Genomic DNA, 8,221 nt, shown 5'->3' with positions numbered 1-8,221 from the left:
CGGCTATATTCAACAATGGTCATATTCCAATGGACATATTCCTATGCATTATAAATAGATGATCCATTTAGTTAAAAAATTTATAATTCACAAATTTACAACACTAACTGCCATCACCAATTTTTAATAATCTCGTGTTAGCTATCATATCCAATAGCATCCGCATATTCATTCAAATGATCCATGAAGAAGTTGAAGAAGAAGAAAAAGAAAATGATGAGGCTAGTGCTACAATTTTAGTTGAACACTATGTTTAGCATATGAGGTGTAATACTTTCGTTAAAACCATTCAATCTCCTCAATGGAATATGAATAAATTTTTTGTTGCACAATAAGAGTCTGCTAAAAATGACGTCGAACAAGCATTTGGAGTCCTATAATCATGATTTGCATTAATACGTGAACCGAGACGTATGTGGGATGTTGAAATACTTAAAGATATAATGACGACTTGTATCATATTGCATAATATGATAGTTGAAGATGAACATGATACAATTCATGAAGATATGGATTTCAGCTATGATATAGTTTCTGATACTCCAACAATTGATTTGTCTCACAATCGCACAAGTGAAGTTATAGAGTTCATACAGGTTCACCATCAAATTCGAGACAAACAGACTCGTACAACTCCAAAATAATCTTGTGAAACATTTGTGGGACTTGTATGGTAAACATTTGAATTGAAATGAATTAATGTACTTGATTTTTATTGTATTAGAAAAAAATAGTCAGTTTCAAGTTACCACTCATGAGAAATAACCATCAATACTAAACACAACAATAATATATTACTAAAAGGAAAATGTACATTATTAAATTAATGTTCATGAAGTTCACTTAATCCCAACTCCATACATTACTAAAAGGAAAAGATCTATACATTAATTCCAACTACATTTTTACAAATCTGATAATCTTGCACTTCGCCTTTTCTGAATAATTTTGAGTTTGAGTCCATTGTAATGTTCAGCTTGAAGTCCATCTATATTACTAATATCAACGCCCATAATTCTTTCTTCATAAAGTAGTTGTTCTCGTTATTCTTTTTTTCTTTCTCGCTCTTCCTTTAATCTTTCTAGTTCAATCATTTCTTTCCAGCTTTAACATCTCATTCGATTGTTCAAGTAATAACATTTTGGATTGAGTTCTCATTTTAGTAATTTCTGTCAACATAGTTTTTATTGACTTAGTACAAACTTCTATTACCTTAGTTTTTTGTTTTTTTTTTGTCCACATTCTTTTGAAGCATTTCTTCCCATTAATTGTTCTAATGAAAGCTCGTTGATTCAGACATCAAAATCAGACAGGTTCATCGAATTGAGAGTAGATAGTGATGATGTTGCATGTTCAAAAATTTTGGATTTTTTCTTCAAAGAACTTGAGGGGAATTTAGGTGCATGTCACAACTCATGCAAACAATGTAGAAATGTGAAAAACTTTTGCAGGATTTTGTACATCTCTACTACTTGAGAAATCTAGACAGCTAAATAATAATGTCAATAAAACAATGACTAGCAATATGATATTAATAATTAACAAGCATCAAATAACGATGGAGGTTACCTTATTTTGTTTGTTGTTCCACTTTGACTTCTGACATCTATTTAATTATAGTATCCTGAAAATTTGGTCACAACAAGTTGAATTATATATAGACCAAAACGATACATCAACAAATTGAGATTTCGATCAGATTTAAACTCTTTATATTGATTGAAATAGGCATGAATCATTTTCAATACCTTTGTTTTGTTTGATCGTTACAATGTGTAGCATCTGTACTAATATTTAGCCATACTGACACGAGCATTAAATCCTCTTGCATTGATAAACTTTTTGTTCGTGAATTTCTTTGAATGTTGGGTTCGGATGTATCAGGTTGGGATTAAGTCAGTGGCGGAGCCAAGAAAGATTTTTAGTTCAAGCCAAATTATAATTTTAACTCTAGCCAAATTATAAAAAATATAATTATCTATAGTAATATATATAAAAAATCAAAAAAATAAAAAAGCCAATTGGGGCAAGGCCCCAATTGGCCATAACATGGCTCTACCACTGGATTGAGTGGCTATTACATTTATATACTCGCCATAAATATTCAAGTTGTCGTTGAACAAATTTCTGTAGTATTATTCACTATCCCCCTCCATAGCAAATAAAAGATAATTGGTCAACTTGCGTAAAAAATCACAAAAAAACTACAGAGATATTGAATCAACACTCTCATTGTAATACAATAACTATTATTTTAAATACACCATTAAATAATCTAATTGAGTAACTTTGACATTCATTTTCAAGACCAGCTTCAAAACATTATATTGAAACATGTAGAAAAAATATGTGATACACAAAATGAATTAAATATATAAAATAATCAAATACACATACACAAAATGAATAATCAAATATACAAAATAATCAAATATTCGCATACAAAAAATGTATAATCAAATACACGTATATAGAAAATTAATAATCAAATACACAAATCAATAATTAAATACGCATACACAAAATGAATAATTAAATACACAAAATAATTAAATATTCACATACAAAGAAATATATAATCAAATACACACATATAGAAAATTTATAATTAAATACACAAAATATAATTCACCAAATATTTCAATATATACAAAATACACAAAATATATTACAAACCTCAAGAAGCTCCTCACTGCTGCTGGAGTAGGGAGTCGCTGTTGCCGCGCCGCCATCGTTGCTACTTGTTGCCGCAACCACTTTCACGGATCTGATGTCTGCAAGTCGCTGCTTTTGCCTACAATGCTCGTTCTTCTCAGTTATCACTACTACTATTCCTCATTTTCGTCGTTGGTAGCCGTTACTGTTGCTCATCACTGGCGTCTTCTTCCAATTTCAGATTTGAGAGAGAGAACCGTTGGGACAAGAAGAATATGGAGCAATTTTTTGCTCTCAACTCTAACGTGTTATTTGAAACTCAACAAAAATTTGGGGAGGGATAAGACAGATATGGAGACCTGTTGGAAATAATTTTCTGCAATTGCCTCTTCAAATTTTGGTTGGCAAGCGATTGCCCCACGTGTCCCACACGTTGGAGATGGCCTAAGTAGTCAAGAGTACGTAGCTATAGGAAACCAGGCAGATACAAGGAACCAGGTTAATTATAAAGCAAAATGAAATCCACATCCCAAAGCCACCTCACTTGAAACGTAGGTGCCTAGCACGAAGATATAGATGATAGATACCTCACAGCGCGTAGTCCAAAGGGATAGGTTAAAAGTTTTTTTTTTTTTTTTTTAAGTTATTAGTGTGGATTCGATTTTGAGAAAAATAAAATATATATATATTTTTTTTGAGGATCTTAGGAGTGACCAAAACTTATCACTCAAGTCACTCGAACACATTCCACAATTTATCTTCACAGTATAAGTTTAGAAACAGTGTTTGAGGTCAATGATGGGACGTCATTCAAAAAAAAAAAAAAAAAGATATAGATGATAGATGATTCAAAGCGTTGTTACAACTTAATTAATTGGCAAAGGCAGTGTTAGAGGGAGAAAAAGTTTATAAAAAACAAAATAATAAAAAGAGAAGCCAATTATATGTATGTCCTCACGTACGTACGTATACTGTACTATCAGGAACAGCTTCATGGCAGGTCAGGATTTAATTTGTTGAGGGTATCTCTCTGCATGTAATAATAATAATAATAATAATAATAATAATAATAATAATATAATGTAAGAAATCATCGGTAAGTAAGCGCCAAAGCTGTTTTCATTGTTTTTCAATGGATAAGACTGGGAACTCGATCGGGCCGGGTTCCCTTCCTGCCTTTATAATATATATTCATCATCCGTAAAGTCAATCGATCTGAAGCAGTGGCTCCAAGTTGCTGATAATTAATTTAGAGCATCATGATGATGATGATGATAACTAAATCAAAATTATGAAAGAGCTCAAATGAATTAAGTGAAGAATAAAAAGCAAGGGAGTGCCTTTTATTTATTTATTTATTTTAATTAGTATCGTGGAAAAGTAAAGTCGAGGCTCCTCCAATGAAACAAGCTGATTGTGAACCCATGAAACTGGAAAGTGGATTAAAGCTGAATATCCAACTTTAACTATATGTCTATGTGTGAAATTGGTGGAAAGGAAGTTGAAAATGCTGTAATAATGGGAACTATATACGTGACTACAGACTGTTAATTAAGTAAGTGAAATTGAAAAACTCTTAAAAAAGAGTTATCCGTAACACGTTGCCTTGCGATGTTCAAGGATTGTGAGGCGTTGGCCTATCAATATCTATCTTTCATCTCCTCTGAGTGTCAGCCCAGTACACGCGGAAGCGGAAGCGGAAGCGGAAGCGGAAGCGGAAGGCCGAAGGGTTAAGCCCTCCCCCTCCTCACTATCTTTCCCTTGAAATGGGAATATACGTACATGCGTAATAAAATACAATACAATATACAATACATGAGGAGAAGCTAATTCAGGGTCAGACGGGGGGTATAATGGCAGGTGCATCCAGCCAGCCAGCCAGCCAGCCAGCCATCCCCACAGTCACAACGGACAAATGGAATAAAGAGCACGGATCCCTGACACGCAGAGGGACCTACGCCCAGGTAGCTAGCTAGCTAGCTAGCTCTGATTATAAATACGTCCGTCCACAACACACATCACACATCTGCTCATTAACGCACGCAGTGGGATTCGTAGACAAGCATTCAACTGCTCTTACTGTTCAGTCTTCACTCATTTTTAGTGATTTTTTTTTTTCAAAAAAAATAAAATTTAAGTGAAGTGGGTACATTTTAATTGAGTTCATTATTAAATGCTAAAATTAATTATAAATAAAATATTAACACCTCAGTTAAGAAGAACCTATTGAATTTTCTAAATTTTGCCCCCATTTTTATTTTTTATTTTTATAATCGTCTCGTTGTATTGAATTCAACAAAGAAGATGCATGTCATGTCATCTTGGGTTGGGTAATGGAGATGTGGCTTCTTGAGAACCATTAATTTCATTTGGGGGTATGGTGTGCTCCTCTTTGTCAATGCTCTGCCTTGCCTCCTCGCCGATGCCTATTATTATTTTTTCATTTTCATTTTTCTTTTTTCAAAAAAAAAGCGAAATTCAATTTAATTAAAGAAGCTGCGGGCCAGCTATATAGTACGTATTCACTCAGTGGAATGGAGTGTTACGACACCTATATACATATATTATAGCACGTGGCATATTTAATGAAGTAAATAAATTGAAACGTAAAAAAAAAAAAAAAAAAAACACACTTTTTCAAGTTTAGTCTAAAACTAAGAGCATGTTTGATAGTCATTTTTTTTCATGAAAAAGGTAAAATTTTCACCAAATTTCTAACTTATGCATTGTTTGATAGCTATTCTTTTCTAGAGAAATTATTTTCCTTGCAATAGTCACGTGAGAGTATTTCTTTCAAATTAAGGAAATCAAATTCTTTGAGGGAGAAGATGAAATTTTTCAGAAAATTAGAAAATGCAAGTGAGCCGCTCGAATGAGCGAGGGCAGACTTTTGGGGGGAATCATTTTCCTTGCAATAGTCACGTGAGAGTATTTTCTTTCAAATCAAGGAAATCAGATTCTTTGGGGGAGGAGATAGAATTTTTCAGAAAATTAGAAAATGCAAGTGAGCATCCGAGCGAGGGCAGGCTTTTGTGGGGTTTAATAAATATAAATATATTTATAAAAATATGTATAAAAAGTGAATATGTTAAAAATTTAATAATTAATAAATATAAATATATAAAAGTGAATATGTCAAAAATTATATATAAATTATTTCTTTGGAAAACAAAAAAAATTAATTTTGTAGTTTATTTTTGAGAAAATAATTTAATTAATTTAAAATATATTATTATTTTAATATATTTTCATCATTGAATTCCATGGAAAATATGTCATTTTCCATAAAAATAATGCCTATCAAACACGAAATACTAGGAAAATAATCAAATTCTATGAAAAATATTATCAATCAAACACTAAAAGATGGAAAATAATATTATTTTTCAGGTAAAAAATTATACCAATTAAACAGCTTAAATTTTTAATTTTCAAAAATTTATTTTTCCTACAATTCAATTCTTTGAAATTTATTTTCTTTCCACTCAAATTCCCCCTAAAAGGCCAATTAAGCAGGCTGTGTGATCGATCTTAGCAGCAATATATGTTCTATATATCATCCTCGCTCGGTACATTAATTAATTAATTCTTGTTTTGGTTGGTTTTGGGTGGGTATATATATGTATATGGGTGCCCCTTTTGGCATTGGAAAGAGCCGGCAATTGGACTCCACTGGAGAGCCCTCTGCACAGGTGAATTATACACGAACAAGAACAAGCTTGGTGTGCATGGCACGTGCACTGCTGCATGGTTGGCAAACTCATAAATCAGCAAGATAAGAGATGAGACCGAGAATGTGATTGGCAGACTAAGAGGCCTAAGGGCCTTCTCCTGTATCCACGCAGAATTTCTTAGTAAATGTAAGGCTATCTCCAACTAGATTCCCATTTTTACTCAGCCAAGTCAAATATAGCAATCCAATTGCAAATTGATGCTTCCAAGTTCCTAGTCATCACCAAAAATTTGGCGAAGCTTAAAACTAGCACTAGATGTGACAACCAAGCTATCTTTGCCATCTCTCCCCCACCACAACCCTCAAATCAGAGAAGAGAAATTACAGACACAGTAAGAGCAAATATGAAAAAGACAATCATAGAAGACAAATTTGCAAGCTCGATAAAAGATGAAATCTAGCCGATGACCACTAGATACAGCAACGACGATGGTGACCACAATGACGAGCAAAATGAGTGGTGACCAACGAAAGCTTGCATGTATGGCTTGCTATTCATCGTCTTGTTGTGTTTGTAATTTTGGAGAATTTATTTATTTATTTATATATTGGATGACTAATATTGTGTATTCGTGTATTTGCTTATTGATTTTTGTATTTAATTATTGATTTTGTATATGTGTGTATTTGATTATTGAGCTTGTGTATGTGTATATCTAATTATTTGATATATTTGATTATTAATTTTGTGTATGTGTGTATTTGATTATTTTATGTATTTAATTATTGATTTGTATATTTAATTATTAATTTTGTGTATGACAAAATGAATAGAATTAAAATTTATTAATAAATAAATAAAATAATGAATCAAATAGAAAAGTGAATAGATAGTGTAGTCCGAACACACATAATTTTTGTGTGTTCAGTTTTTGAGATAAAATCAAAATAGAGAGTGAATTTCTTATAATATAATAGAGATTGGAATAAGAATCCCCATTGAAGATAGCTTAAAGTTTCATGATGGAACATTATCATTTTTCTTTTAATAATTGAGGCAAAATTATTGTTTTAGGGAGCGTTTGTTAATCAAGATATGAGATGAAAAAATCAAGATACGGAATGAATCACAGATTTCTATCCTTTCAAACATGTTTGTCAAATTTATCTGACCATTCTTGAAAAAATCATTAATGACCTTTTATTTTGATTTTTCAAGATATGTTTTTCTCTCTCCCCCTCGAGATAAAGTAAATCTTGGTCTTTATAGATAAGAAAAAAAATAATATTTGTATCATTTAATACATTTTAAAAAATTTAACAAACAGCTTGATAAAAATCTTAGAATGCTTTCCAACTTTATCTTGACCACTCTATATCTTGGTCCCAAAACCATTTCGGGTTTATTTTGATACTCCCTTAACTTACTCATTTTAACAAACGCTACCTATATATATACCTATGAAAAATCTCAACAAATTTTATTGACGAAGTGTCTTGTGAAATTTTTGTTATTATTACTGTAGTTGTAGTAAATTTTTAATTTAATGGGAAACCGTAACACTGATGAGTTTTAAATACACACAGAAAGATAACAATTTTGCGTTTGGTTTGAATGTAGGGTACGTACTCGATTCAATTTGTTTTCTTTGTTGTCTCTTCAATCATGGGCCTTCATACCATTAGTGGACTTTGATGAGCCCATTATATTCCTTTTTGAACTTTGGCCCAGATTACTTCCGAATCATTTTGTTTTTGTTTCTATAAGAATTAATGTGTTAGTTTCTAATTTAAGCTTTCAAAATTTTATGATCATTTCCCATAAAAAAATAAAAGATAAAAATTGCCCATTTCCGTTTCCAAAATTGAAAAAAAAAATTAAAATTTTAAACT

The 8,221-nt window shown here is 31.7% G+C and overlaps 1 long non-coding RNA gene across 1 annotated transcript; it reads right to left on the bottom strand.

Annotated features, from left to right (window-relative positions):
* Window positions 1–772: 772 nt before the first annotated feature.
* Window positions 773–3,147, bottom strand: LOC127789747 (uncharacterized). The gene is made up of 2 exons (XR_008020644.1): window positions 2,677–3,147; window positions 773–1,624 (listed from the first exon to the last, which is right to left on the bottom strand). It is a non-coding gene; the product is annotated as an uncharacterized LOC127789747 (long non-coding RNA).
* Window positions 3,148–8,221: the final 5,074 nt, after the last annotated feature.

The sequence above is a fragment of the Diospyros lotus genome, chromosome 14, assembly GCF_014633365.1.
Source record: "Diospyros lotus cultivar Yz01 chromosome 14, ASM1463336v1, whole genome shotgun sequence".
Taxonomy (NCBI): Eukaryota; Viridiplantae; Streptophyta; class Magnoliopsida; order Ericales; family Ebenaceae; genus Diospyros; species Diospyros lotus.
Note: the sequence above shows the minus strand (reverse complement) of the source record. Positions and strands in the feature narration are given on the sequence as shown.